Here is a 14,684-nt window from a genome sequence, read left to right as displayed (position 1 = left end):
CTCTCTGGAAGGGCTCTTGGAAACACACTCTCCCAGAGGTGTGTCTCCTCACCCGATCAAGTTGACAGTCAAGATCAACCATCACACCCAATGACATGTTTGCTCCAACCGGGCCCTGCCTCCTAGCCTCTGTCACTTTGCAATAATGCCATTCAGTTATGGATTCATTGATGGACAAGTCCATTAAGTCAGTGTGCTTATGATCTGGCCACTTTCCAGACTCTCCACTTCTGAACACTGCATTGGAGAACAAGCCTTCTACACATAAGACTCAGTGGTTAGAAGCAGTGCCTGCTCTTCCAAAGGTCCTGAGTTCAATTCCCAATAAACACATGATGGCTCACAACCATCTGTAATGAGGAACCTCTTGAGGAAGAGACCTGGTCATTCATCCTCAACAACTTAGACCATGAAACCCAATATGGACAAGTTCAACAGAGTCGCCATATGTGGGCTGCCCATGCGTGTTGCAGCATTGCCAGAGCACAAATTTCATTCATTTTTTTACATCTAAACTCTGAGGCAGAGACACCACATCCCACCACATCCAGGAGGTACTTGAATTGTGCATTCATTTCACCCAATGTTTTTAAGGTCTTTGGAGACAGTAGCTGGGGACGGACACCTGGACTAAGCACAGAAGCAAGTAACTCAGAACGTCCTGGTCCTCCCGATTCCCTTAAGGTCATGGCCATATAGGAAACAGGTGTTTTTCTCATGAGATTAAGATTTGCCCCTACGTTAGGACTCTGAGGAAGGCAAGTTCAACAACGAATTACAATTCCACAGTTTCAGCCACCATGGCTGTTAGCAACTTCCCCGGATATTCAGAGGTCAACTTAAGACCTGTCTCAAATGCCTGACTCTAAGTCATTTCCATGGTAAAGTAAGGCTCCACTGTTTTGGGGCACAGCTAAAAGCACACCTGGTCCTCTAAGCACTCTTCCACCTATTAGTCATTTTAGGGTCACCACACTTCTTTAGGTAAATCACCAGGCATGGGGTCCTGGTGTAAATTCCTGTCTCCACAAGGAGCCACACTGTGGTCTGACCATGACAGTTGCTCCGTACCTCATATCAGGTTTTCTCTATGAGATGGGGCAGTCACAACAGTGTGGAATTGTTCACACGGCCTCTAACAGATACAATGTGCATATAACATCTAATGTGCTATTTGCAGCCCGTTAGGGATCCAACAAGTGTCTGTTCTTTCTCCAGGATCTGGAGGCTTCGCTGTTTCTTCCTGTCTTTGCCGCTCTACTTAGCTAGGATGTTTTTCCTTCCACTGGAATTAAAGGTGTGTGCCACCACTGCCTGGTGGGGTTCTGGTCTGTTGAGTAGGAAGGTCTCTCCACCCCTCCACACTAGCTGGGCAGTCCCCATCTTTCCAGCTCTCAAAAGATGGCATTCCAGAGAGGCTCTCTTTCACTGTCAGGTTCTCTCTCTTCAACAAACGCCTATCAGTTCCGCCTTCACATGGTCCAAGTTTATGCTAAGCAAAGAAGCAACCTTGTTTATGTCTGAAATAAATACTTATTGCTATTCTGCCTTGAAAGCTATCCCTGTAAAATATGTTGATGGACTACCAGCCTTCCATGGCCCGGTATCAATGTGTGGTCCTGCTAAGGGACCTGTACATGCCATCCTCTGTGTTCATTCTCTGGGATGGTGGAATTCCTGGCACTAGCTATGGAGATGGAGCAAGTGAACATATTGAGTGAGGAACTGGGGAAACCAGTGACAGTCATGATGGAAGCCAGCTCCACCCAGCACGACCAGCCGGAAGCACTCGGCGTTTGAGATGAGTTTGAAAAAAAGTGCCTATCTGTGCCCCGTGTGATTGGAGGTTGGCTGGGAAAACACAAATTGCCAGGGTCATTTTGGCCTGTGGATCCTGGAACATGTTGGCAGGTTTCAGTGGAACAGCATGTCTCCACAGGAGGTCTCTCTGAAGGCCAGCATCATGGAGCTAACCACACGCGGGACACCGAGTGTTTTGGAAGAGGAGAACCACACGGAAGACATTCTGTGTCAAACTATGGCAAAGATGATCTAACAAGAGTGGGCACAGCACTGGGGTGACATGGAGCTGGACGCTCTCCAGGCCAGGGGAAACAGAGACAGGACTGGCAAGTTCATCCCTTCACACCTGGCAGAGGTTGTAGTGACCTTTCAGACATCCCTCCCTTGAAGACGAAGGGAAAGCCAACAAACATTATCTCAGAATGGGAAAAGAATGCCCAGTTCTCTACTGAGCACACTTCAGGGAAATGTAACCAAGTGCCTTCAGCTGAAAACTGCAGAACACCTAGATACTGTGGCTGCTTCGAGATGAACAGGAACAATAGTGGGGAGCAGCTGAGTGCCCGTCAGTCATCACCGTCACCGTCAACAGAAAAAGCAAGGGCTGGAATCCCCGATAATCACATGGGAAGACGTTGCTAAGCATGGCTTTCCCTCTTCTGTGCAGACGGCTGGTGGAGGGGTCTTGGTAGAAAAACACTACCTTCTCCTGAAGAGACCTCATCAGGTACTGTATGAGCTGGGCAATCGCCTGTGCACATGGCCGGGCTTAGATTCCAATCCGTAGACACCAGAAAACATTGGAAAACACCTGGAATTTTATTCCTCACTTTTGCAACCCACCCAAGTCAGTTTCTATGCTTTTTAACCCAGATGACTGGGGGAGCCCTCTTCAGGCATCTCCCAATCTACTGCTATTAGCAATAAAACCGAAATACCTCCATGCTTCTGGAACCAACTCGGTCAAGATGAACTCTCCTTCTAAGACTTCCCCAGCTATAAATGTTCTCCATTTGATTTTCATAGAGATGAGGCACTTAAATGCGTTTCTTGATTCCTCTCGAGTCCAGCACAGAGAAGTACGGAAGTGGATGTGTCTCTTGGATCCCAAGACTAGCTCCAGATTGCTACAGAGTGGTTCAAGCTGCTACTGTCAACTTCTACTGAGACTGGACCAGTGGACCCATCTACAGCTGGAACCAGAGAGGCAGGCTTCAGCTCCACCTTCTCATCTTCCTTTGTGCAGGGGGAAGCTATGGATTGTTGCAGGGGAAACTGTGGTCAACCAGAAGCTTCAAGCACCAGAGAAAGGAGAGGTCTGGCTAGTGATGGACTTGACTCACTGAGTTTGTAGTCCACGCTTCTCTCTCCCCAGGACTACACAATCATTTCATATGACTCCATCCTGCCTTGGCACCCGAGTGTGGAGAACCCATCTTCTTCCCCTGACGCCTCAACCCCCCCTTCTACCCTCCCTTTTACCCTCCTTTCTTTTCAACTCAGACATCCTTAGGGAAACTTTCCCTCCCCTCTCTGGCTATAAAATCAAGAATCTGTTATAAGAACTCACAGTCCTACCTTGGGCAGAGTCTTCAACACTACATGCTTGAAAGCGAATGTCTGTTCCTCGACCCATCTACCACCTCCAGAAAGTTTGGATTATATCTAGTTTTGTTCATCATGGTATTCCCACCTCTGTCCTGGAGTCTTAACACACAGCAAATTCTAACAGATATTTGCTTGTCTGCAATACCTGGCTTTTCCCACACCCTTCTTTGCAGCAGAATGCGTTTTGCAATAATGCTCCCTGTGTCTCTGACCCCTACTGCTCCTCCACTGAGGCGTGATCTCAGCGATTCTCAACCCTTCCACTCAGACACGACCTTGTGGTTGCTTTGATGAAAGGGTCTGCAGATAATCTGCTGCCAGGCTCCTAGAACTCTCTGAGGAGACACTGTCTAGTCCCCTGGCAGGCCTGGAGTGGCTTGTCCTTAAAGTCCAAGCACCATGCTGTGAGGAACATGGTAAACTCCAGTGGCCGTGGTGGGAGTGGGGGTGTTCTGGGAGACCCAGCCAAAGATTCAGCTGCCTGCCAGCATTGCAGGAAAGCACAGAAGCAGACAGCCCCAGGGAGCCCAAATACAACCACTGAAGTATCACCTGATTGGGGAGTGGGGCATACAGAGACAAGCCACTGCAGCTACACCCTAGCAAGTTCAAATAACTGACACACAGAACTTGTGATCTTGAGAATGGCGACTTTGTAGCTCTAAATTTGCAGGCAATTTGTGACAGTGCTAGAAGCTTCAGATGCCCCTTTAGTCCCATCTTCAGGCTTCCCACTGCTTATGGGATAAACTCTTGAAGTGTATGCTTCAGCCTGGGTCTTAATAACTTGGCACCAGCCTTTTTATCACTGGTCATCAACCTGGAGAGGACACATCTCCAGCCTGACCGCTCCTAATGGCTTTGCCTGCATTCTCCATGCTTCCTCTGCTCACTTGGACTTTGGTGATGCCCAGCATCAGAGTGACCTCACAGGGCATCCTATTCAATCTCTCTGTCACCCACTCAAGCCTCGGCCTCTAGGAGATTCCTCCGTGGACTTTCTCACCCACCTCAGACACAGAGCTGTTTCTCAAGGGCTCTGTCACTTTCTAAACAGAAGACTGGAACATTTGCTCTTAAAATGACCTTTAATGATCTGCAGAATCTGCATTTCATGCAGGAATTTTATAAAGACTTTACAGCAAGTCCATTTAGTGACATTCTTAACCAACAGTCTTCTCAGCAAAGTATAAGCTTGTGTATCTCAGAGAGTGCCAGCTGTTCCTGCCCATTGTCACAGATGAGGGAACCAGGGTTTAGAAAGATGAAGTCAATGCCAACAGTTGCACACTGGTTGCTGGGCCAGACTGTAATGTAAACCTGAATCCTCCGAGCCAGCTCTCAATACGCCTGGTGATTAAGCATGTACTGTTTCATATTTTCAAGTTTAACATTTTCATCTCATAAGACAGGCTCTGTTACAAAATGTAATAAACATTCATAATAATTAAAAATGGCAAAAAACAGCAAAAATATGCTTTAAATATTCAATATGTAAAAGAGTCAGTGAGATGAATCACGAGATAAAGGGTACTTGCTCACTGCCAAGTCTGACAACCTGGGCTCTTTTCAGACATAAAGGAAGGAGTCAACTAACTCCCAAAACGTGTCCTTTAACCTCCACATACATGCCTGTCACAGTAACACACATGGGGGGTCGGGGATGGCAAGGATAAAGAAATGTAAATGTTTAAAACATATCAGTGTAGTTCTCTATCTGAATCCAGCCTCCATTCCCTTTCTCTGGAAGCAGCCAGTGTTCAGAGATCTTTCGGATGCTTCCAGAAATGCTGTGTACATGGGTTAAAAGCCTTTTTAAAAAAGACAAGTGGTTTATAGCATTTACTTTTTTCTATCATCTCTTGGTGAGCAGTTCTATGTTGGTATAGGAGGGATCTCTGACTTCTTTTTCTTGGCTGCATAGTATTTTATGGGAAGACTGCAGTTAATAAGTTCCCTGCTACTTGCAGTAGCCAGGAGCTGGGGAAGACAGGGCAGAGGGATGAAGGGTCAGATGGAAAACTACAGTACAGTAAAGGGAAGAGGGCAATATTAGGCAAGCAGTGTTAAGAAGGAAGTGTCTAATTCCCAGGAGGAGGGAAAGGGGGAGAGAGAGAGAGAGAAAGAGAGAGAGAGAGAGAGAGAGAGAGAGAGAGAGCGCAACCAGGGAGGACTGAGAACAGAGGAGGTTCTGAATGCACTGAACAAAACTCAGGCCAAGAAGAAACAGGAAAAAGAGCTACTGAGCTGGCTCGGGGCGAGGGGATGTAAAACTTTGCCTCTACCTCTTACCCAATGACTTCATAATCTCCCCCAGGCTCCCTCCTCTTTTTGCCAACCCACCGTTTTTAAAGACGAACCCCACCCAAAAGAAAACAAACATGTTACTATTTATTCATGCTGAAAGGCCCCACTGGACACAATGGACACCAGCCTCCACCTAATTAAATGAAAGGAGGTAGAGGTAATTCAAACCGTCTCCGGGGAAAATCTAGTCTACCACCAAAACAAATTCCCACCGTTCAGCAGGCGGGGAACGGAGACCAGCAGCCCAGCAGGTTCCCAAGCACAGAGGACCGGGGGTGGGGAGGGGGGACAGTGAGACAAGAGGAGGCCAGTGTGTTGTCTCCTCCCCCTTCCCACCCTGTGCAGCTCCCCTGAGCCCATTCCCAGGCTTGTTAAGGGTGCTCCCTGTCCAAGCTGGATTGTTTCACTTATTCACCCATGGAGAACGGATCGGTTCAGATTCCAGGCTGGGGCAACCAGATACCCAGAGAAAATCTGGGCTTGGGGATGCATCTTTCAGCTCTAAGCCACGGAAGGACCGTGGGGATGCTCCAAACTAGGCCCTCCAAAACCAAGCCACGGGCAGGGTCAAATCCTCCACTGGCTTTCCCTGAGCTTAGGGAACCTAAGAGTCGGTTCCCAGTGTGAGGGTCCTAGTTTGGTTTCTTTATTGCGATAAAACAGTGACCAAAAGCAACTTGGAGAGGAAGGGGTTTATTTGGCTTCCAGGCTACAGTCCTTCACAAAGGCGCGCCAAGCCAGGAATTCAAGGCAGGAACTGAAACAGAAGCTGCCGTGGAGGAGTGCTGCTCACCGGCTTGCTCCTCAGGGCTTTCTCGGCCTGTTTTTTTAAACTACCCAGGGGCTATCTAGGAGTGGCACAGCCCCTCCAACATCGATCACTAATCAGGAAAATGTCCTACAGGCTTGCCTACAGGCAATCCGACGGAGACATTTTCTCAATCAAGAGTCCTTTTCCCTAGTTAACTCTAGCTTGTGCCAGGCCGGCAAGCACTGATGAGGACAGTCAGCTCAGGACTCTCTCTGGGTTTCACTGTCTGAGCACAGGGGACAAAGGAAACTGTTGAACTCTCGTTTTTCACACACACCCCACAATGGGGAGTTAGACACACACCGGTCCATGTCCCAAACAAACTAAGCGCCAAAGAACGTGCCAGTGTGGGCCAGTTGATTAATCTGTTTCTGTCTTTGGCTGTTAATCCCTAAAACTGGGAGAATAAGCCATCCCCAAAACATGGCCACCCACGAAAGGCTCCTGATTCCATAGATAGAATTGGTCCTTTCCCCATAAGGTCTTTACTACCCGCCCAACTTGCCTCCGTTCCTTCTTCCATGACCCAGTATAACAGTGGGGGATTGATGGGAACCAGGCAAGCCTCCACCTGTTCCAAACTGTCCCTGGAGCCAACTGCCTGAACCGGGCCACTCATGAGTCATTCTTCCGGGTTCTGAGGGCTTTGGGATCTGTGGGGTAACTGTCAGCCTTCCTCCCTCAAATCCACAGAGGGCCAGTGTCCTGGTCATCCGAAGGCCAGGTCTCCACTGAGGGAGGCAGGCCTGCAGGAAGCCATCGTCTAGTCACAGGGCGACCTTTACTATCCTCTCCAGGGTCGGAGAACAACGGCAGAGGGTGCTTTGGCACCACCGTTACCGAGAGTTCCCCAGGGGGCACTGAGTCCCTCCACTTGACCTGGCCTCCGGCTCCAGTTTGTGGTCATTGCATCACCTCTAGATGCCTCTCTGGACCGTTTTGCAGTCCGCTGCACAGTTCCTTCGCTCCAGCTCCATAAGGATGACGGTACTCAGCGGCTCTGTCCAACAGAGAAAACAGGGGAGATGGCCTCAGGAGCCTTCCCTGCGGGCTAATTTTAGACTCCCCTGGCCTCCCCTTCTCACTCAGTGCCTGCGCCTTTGTCTAGAACTCTCTACAGCTCTAAAGGCGTAAACATCTTCATTGTCCTCCAAAAGTACAAGAGGCGAGCATTGAGGCTACCCTCCAGACAGAGTGGGCATCCGGGGCTGAGAGCTGAAGGTCGCTGAAGGCCAGGCACAAGGCGCCTGTGGTTGTTGCTGGCTCATCCTCACTTTGCATATCTTGTGGGGAAAGTTAAACTGCTCTTATTTCTCTACGTAGTCTTAGATTTTTTTGTTTGTTTGTTTTGTTTCTTTGTTTTGCTTTTGTCCTCAAGTCCTCCAAAGAACTTGACCGACCCTTCACAGGTTATCCAGTAGCATCCAAGGACCCTGAGATAGAGGTGATCCTGCTGCCACCTGACTTTGTGACCACCTCCCCCTCCCTTCATGCTCTACCCCACTGTCTTTGAGCTCTGAGGACTGGGATGTGGCTCCGTGGCAGCATGAGTGTCTACCATGCCCAGGGTCCTGGGTTCCATCCCCGGAACTGCAGAAATCAAAAATAAAAACGTTTGGAAAGAGTCAAGCTTGAGAAAGCTAGACCCGTGTCCTTTGCTGGGTGCAGGGACACTCACCTGTATCTACTCTCAGTGTTTAAGGGGCTGTGGCAGGAAGATTATTAAGAGATCAAGGCCAGCCAGTGATGATGTAGAATTAGCTCAAAGCCATCTATGTTTACACAACAAAAGTCTGTCTCAAAAACAATAGTAATAAGCCTGGGTTCTGGAGGAAATTCCTGTACTGACAACATTGCCAGTCACTGAGTGAAAACCTTCATCAACTGGGACAAGGAGGGTGGGAAAAGACCATGGTCCACGATGCCAGGGAGTGGAAGAGCCTGTTGGTGGCATGGAGCTAACAGGGACAAGGCTGGCACTTGGTCTGCTTCTACTGACTGACAAGCATGGCTAGCATCCAGAACAAGCTGGTGGTGGGAGTGGTTTGCCTGGACTCCGCTGTCAGGCGAGCAGGCAGGATTCATGAGATGGAGGGAGCAGTTTGCCTGGACTCCGCAGTCAGGCAAACAGGCAGGACTCATGAGATGCGGACTTGACACTAAGCACAGCTCAGTAACTTCGAGCGCTAAATAGAGGCAGATTGAGCCTCTATCTGTCTGTGACATTCCCCTCACCCACCCCACCTTTGCCCCAGTCACATCTACTGAAGGTCTCTACGCCAAAGGCTCCCATGAGGAGTCCTAATCCCCCATCCATATAGCTGTCTAGAACCTCTGAACACCCGAAGGAGTTCAAAACCTCTGGAGAAACTAGGACTAGGCAAAGTCTGCAAGGATAACCACAGTGAGAAGAGAGAAAGGAAGGCATTCCATGACCCCACTTTCACCAGTAAGGCACACTCCAGACAGAACGACCGAACAGGTATGCTTGAGGCTCTTTGGGGATCATGGACAGTTTCACAGCCTCTAGTCAGGTCCCCCTCAGGTTCTGTACAAAGGCAGGCATCCATAATAGGCCTGCCAACAGGGATGGATAGCTAGATTAATGAGTGATGGGCAGATAGAGGGATGATAGACAGACAGAAGGACAGATGAATGGATGGATGGATGGATGGATGGATGGATGACAGATGAACATGATGATGAATTTTATAAATGAATGTTTGAGTGGATGGCAGATGACTAGATGATAGGTGGGTGGGTAAATGAATGAATGATATCAATGAATGGTGGCTGGGTGGATGAATATACTCATGTTTACAAAGGATAAATGGATGACTATATTGCTGATTAGATTGGTGGCTTGGTAGGTGTTGTAAATGAATAAGTGGGAGGATGGATGGATGGATGGATGGATAGATGGATGGATGGATGGATGGATGATGGATGGATGGAGAACAATCTAAGACAGTTTCTTAAATCCATTCTTGTGGCTGGATATGATATGCCAGGTACTATACACTGAGAGAATAAATCTTGTTTTCATAGCTAAGAAGGGTTAAATACTTCTTTTCTCTTAGTAAATGAAAACAATAGGAGCCACAAAATTTACCTTTACATCTTAAAAAACAAACAAAACACTTACTCGGTTATGCTCACTGCTTCCCCACGCATGAAGCCATTTGTAAAGAAGAGAAAGATTATTGTGCCTTAGCGCCTTCCATCATTGAGACAAGGCACTGGGGGTACGAAGCTTGGCCCAGTGAAGAATTCATTCTCTATGGGGTTCGAGCTCCAGAGCCAGTGTCTCAAGATGTCTCCTGAGAACAAGGTGAACTGTCAATTCCCTGCACTGGCGAACGCATCCGTCTCTCACTAGTTCAATGACCTGTTTTAGTGCCCCGGAAAGACATGAATGCTCACACCACGGCAGGCTCAGGCTCCCCTCACCCTCACAGCAATCTAACTCACCCATTCCAGCTCAGTTGACTCCCTCTTAGTTAAGGTGACCCATTTTTGCATGCATTCTCTGGCCGCTGCTGGATGTAAGAAGACAGAGAGGAGCGAACTCTTAGAGTCACCGCTCAGTGACCAAAGTGAACAAAAACAAAAAAGTACGGGGAAAAATATAAACGCTATTTGTGATGTAGCTGCCTTTCTACTTCAGCAACTAATCTGCAAGTTGATCAATAATTAGTCAATTATTAAAATTAAACATTAATTATTATTAAATGAATAAGATAATAATTCGTTAATTAATAGACAACGGCACAACCATACCTGTGCTGGACAGAAATGACTGACAAGACGGAGCTTCCTCTGGCTAACTGCACTGAAAGAAATAAGCAACCGGTGATCACTGGCACTGCAGAAACCCGCAGAAACTGGCCAGTCACCTGGAGTCATTTTCCATCCTCTGGAAGCCTGCAGGACAATTGGAGGGATTAACCAGAACCAAAGCACAAAAGAAACCCATTTCTGCATGCCCACATTCTATGACTATCTTGACCTAAAGGAGGTGGTGAGTGGGAAAAAATTGAAGAAGTTCTTCTTTAAAGTGTAAGTATTTTTAATTGTAATGAAATTAAACTGCATCTGTTATAACTCTTACTGCTTGTCTCTATCTTTGGGCATCTTGTTTTGCTGTCACATCAGCCCAGTTGTAGAGGTTCATCCTTAAATGTCATCCTTAGAGGAAAAAATAAACCAAAAAAAAAATTAAAGCCAACAAACTAAATGGGCTAATACACTTTTGTGTTTAGGAAGCATCATTAGTAACAAAGGAGAAGGGTCTTGGGTGGACTAAATCATGGTTCAAATTCCAGTTCTGCCATCAACTTTCCTGACCCTGAGTATAATTAATTAATCAGTCATTCAGCGTAATGTTTGAGATAGTAATATATGTCGGGGAAAGACAATAACAAATTCAGAAGGCTAGTGGAAACAAACTAGTTTTTAATATGCAATTCTGCCAAAAGGGGATGCAGGCATGGAGAAAACCTAAAAAACAAAACAAAGACAAAACAGATCACTGGAATACTTTTTGACAGAAGACGATGGTGGTTTTCATTCTGTTTTGTTTTGTTTTTTTGAGACAGGGTCTCAGTGTGTGTATTCCTGGCTATCCTGATACTTAGGCAGTCTATGTTAGTCTTAATCACGTACATCCACTTGCCTCTTGCTTTCCAAGTGCTGGGATAAAAGGCATATGCCACCATGCTCAACCCATGACAGTGTGTGTGTGTGTGTGTGTGTGTGTGTGTGTGTGTGTGTGTTTTAATTCTCAAATCCCTTTCCCATCTTGAACTCAGTTAAGTAACAGACAGCCTGAAACTTTCGAATTCTCAATGTCTAAGATAAGCAGGCGCCAGCAGCCAGCTAGGCCCCTCTGGGCACTGTGATAAACTCTAATCACGCCTCATGTTGGAAATGGACCACAGCCATCTATATCTTACAATACAGTACGTACAGGTTTGGTAAAGGTGAAAAAGACTAGATATATAGTAGTTTCAAAGACGAATTAGCAATCAGCAGTTGTTATTGTTGTTTTCTTCTTGGAATTAAACAAATTCTATAAGGTGAACACTGGTTATCTCGTGCATTAATAGATACTGGGTTGTGTCCATGTGTTCAAGAATGAGCACTTGTGTGTTACTGGGGCTTGAATGTAGGGCCTCCTGCATGTTGGGCAAGTGCTTTGTCCCACTCGTCTCAATCTCCAGAGCAAAGATTCTTATTCTAAAGTTCTGGCATATAACACAATATCCTTAAATACTCTAGCCACAGATATTCCACAGCATAGATCCATATAATGAAATAATAATTGGATTATTGGTAGCTCAGTAGTGAGGAAAAAAAAAACAGAGAGGAACCTGCGATTTCACCCAGCCTGTCTATCTTTAAAAACAGAAGAGAGAAGCCACTTGGCTGAGTCACCAGGGGGCTGAGATTAAGTGGCCCCTGTGCCCTGTGCCTGTCGCTAAGGTAGAGTGACTAGAATTGGTGTTAGTTCCCACACATTCGCGTGAGAACACTTCTTTCTCTGCGTGGATTGCAAATCTAGTCAAATATGGAAAATCACAGTCTTTTGTGTGCTTTGTCTTTCGACTCTGGTCTGACATTCAGCAAAACAACCAGGTGAAATATTGCTGGTCGGCTGCAGCCCTCCGCTCCCTTTCCATGCATCAAAGTCAAAAGATATTTATTAACAAGCATCTCCACCTGCCCCCGTGCTGGGTTCTGTGCACAGGGAATGCAAGACACCCCGACCCCTGACACCAGACAAGCTCAGGCAGAGGCTGGCTGAGCTACCTCTAGCAGCAGGGGAATGCAAAACCAGCAGTTAGGGTGAGGAGAGGAGGCGGAAGAGAAGCCCAGCACAGAGCAGAGACCTGCAGACCAACCCAGTAGAGAGCAAGCCAAAGACAGTCTTTCAGGCCGCACTAGGTTAGAGCCAGCTGGCAAACTTATGACTGACAGCCCTCCTTCTGTGTCTCCTCGCTTGCTTTAAGCACAGCTTGGCCTTCTAGACCAAAACTGTTCTAAACCTGAGTTCAGGTGGAGCCTGACTCCCTGGGGAGAAATCAATCAAATCCTGTAACCATGTCATTGATTCATAGATACTGACTGGGGCCCCGTCCAGTTAAACATTTTGAAACCATCAGCTTTCCTTCAATGACTTAAATGAAAAACCTCTCCACCCCCTCATCAGGAGAGTCTTATCTTGCCCTGCACACTGACAACCCCTATGGTTCTATCCGGTAGGATGTTTTGAGAGCTCCCAACACCACATACGAGGGGGGCACCATCCAGGGACTTTCTTGTGGGTGTGGTTTGCCAGGAGACAGTTGCAACCCCAAGCTCTGCCCAGCCTAGGAGCTTAACTGGGTTAACTAAAGACTCAATTCTGGAAACATCAAAGTGCACTATAACAGCAAGCCTGGGAGGCATAGGTATTCATCCTCCCTTCCCCTCAGGCCCTTGTCATTCTTTTCTTTCCATCTGCACGTTTTCTAGAATAATATGTCATTATTTTACGGATGGGGATAGAGGTATCATATATAATTCATGGACACTTTCTGAGTCCCACTGTCTCCAACCTTGACCATCCCAACATTTCCTAGAAGGGAGTCCAGCAGCTAAGACACCTAGAGTCCATGGAGGCCCCGGAACGCTGTCCTCAAGAAGAGGGGTGTCTGGAGTCCAGTGGGTGCCTGTTCTCCTCCCCCATAACCCAGGCCTGGCTCCCTGCCCCTCCCAGCCTCACTCCCACCCGCCTGTGGAACTAAAACAAACAGTGCCTTAGAGAGTCCATGAAAGGAAAGGGCTGAGTCAGGGCCTCTGTTTAAGGAGTCCCCACCTGTTTCTCAGCGCTGACCCCCCCCACCCCGCACACCCACCCTGTCTGTGTCCGCCCCCACCCCTTTTCTTTCCTTCTCCCTTTTGTTGCTCTTTTTTTTTTTTAAGGGCAGAGTTGACAGCTCTGGCCCCAGCAAAGTCAACCCTGGAGCCAGGCAGAATCAGCTTGGTTGGTGCTGACCTAAGTGTTCCACCCCTCCTCCACCCCGACCCAGCCTCCCACCCCAGGCTGCACGTGGTTGTGGGAGGGGAGAGAAGAGGGGGGGCAGGAAAGACAGCCGCACCCTTCAGTCACCCTTCTCTGGCTTCCTGGACTCGGCATCTCGCAGGCCCTGGCTGATTTGTGCCAGGCAGGGATTTTGACTCCTGGGAAGGAAGAAGGGGTGGGAGACAGCACAAAAGAGAGCAACCAACAAAGATGCGGCCTCTAATGAGGGAAGTCTCTGTGGAGAGTCTTCAGCTTGATGTTACTATGCTAAAAATAACTTCAGCAGGGCTTAGGATGCTGCTGCATTGGCAGCATGCTTGCCTGGCACTTCTGAGACCCGGGGTTTAACCCCTAGTACCTCATTAAAACCCTGCGTGGCAGCCCAAGCCTGTAACCCAAGCACTCGAGAGATAGGGGCAGTGGGATCAGACGTCCAAAGTCATCCTCAACTATCTGAGCTAGAAACCCTTCCTCAAACAAAACAAGGACAAGAAAAACCCTTCAGGGCCTTGGAGGAAGTGAATCCATTGCTCACATTCAAATCTGAGGAAAGGGCCTATTTCCAAGACGGCACAACGTTAAGTCAGAGTCAATCTTATACCAAACTTGAACCTCTACGGTACAGAACCATAACTTCAGGACCAGAGTTGGCTCTGTAATATCCAACCTTTTCAGAGCTAACTACAGTCTGTGTTTTGAGAAAATGGTAGATTTTCACACAGCTGTAAAAAAACTACACGGATGATATACCCCCTCCCCCGCCCCCATGAGACGGCGCAGCACTGGGTCCCAGCTGGGAGAGCGCCATTTACTGTGACGATGCTGGACGGACGACGTCCAGCATCCAGTCCCTCACACACCGGCAGGCAGCTACCTCCACTTTCCTCCCACACGCCCACTCCCGCAGTCCTGCGCCGTTTCTCTGAGCTGATATCTATTTTGTTAATATAAATGGAATCACGTGTAATTTTTCAAGAGTGCTCATTTTCAGGGCTGGGACTACACGTTGGTTGCCTGGCAGGCATCAAAGCCCTAGGTTTGCTCTTTAGTCCTATCTTAAAGGAGGGCCTCTCCTCCAGCATAGTTTGA

At 47.8% G+C, this 14,684-nt stretch overlaps 2 pseudogenes; both read left to right on the top strand.

Annotated features, from left to right (window-relative positions):
• Positions 1–1,689: 1,689 nt before the first annotated feature.
• LOC125416432 (exportin-5 pseudogene) lies at positions 1,690–2,335 on the top strand (annotated as a pseudogene).
• On the top strand, positions 2,332–3,157 carry LOC146896173 (exportin-5 pseudogene; annotated as a pseudogene).
• Positions 3,158–14,684: the final 11,527 nt, after the last annotated feature.

Source organism: Myodes glareolus, chromosome 1, assembly GCF_982192425.1.
Source record: "Myodes glareolus chromosome 1, mMyoGla1.1, whole genome shotgun sequence".
Lineage (NCBI taxonomy): Eukaryota > Metazoa > Chordata > Mammalia > Rodentia > Cricetidae > Myodes > Myodes glareolus.
The sequence above is the reverse complement of the archived record's forward strand: the minus strand, read 5'-3'. Positions and strand labels throughout refer to the sequence as shown.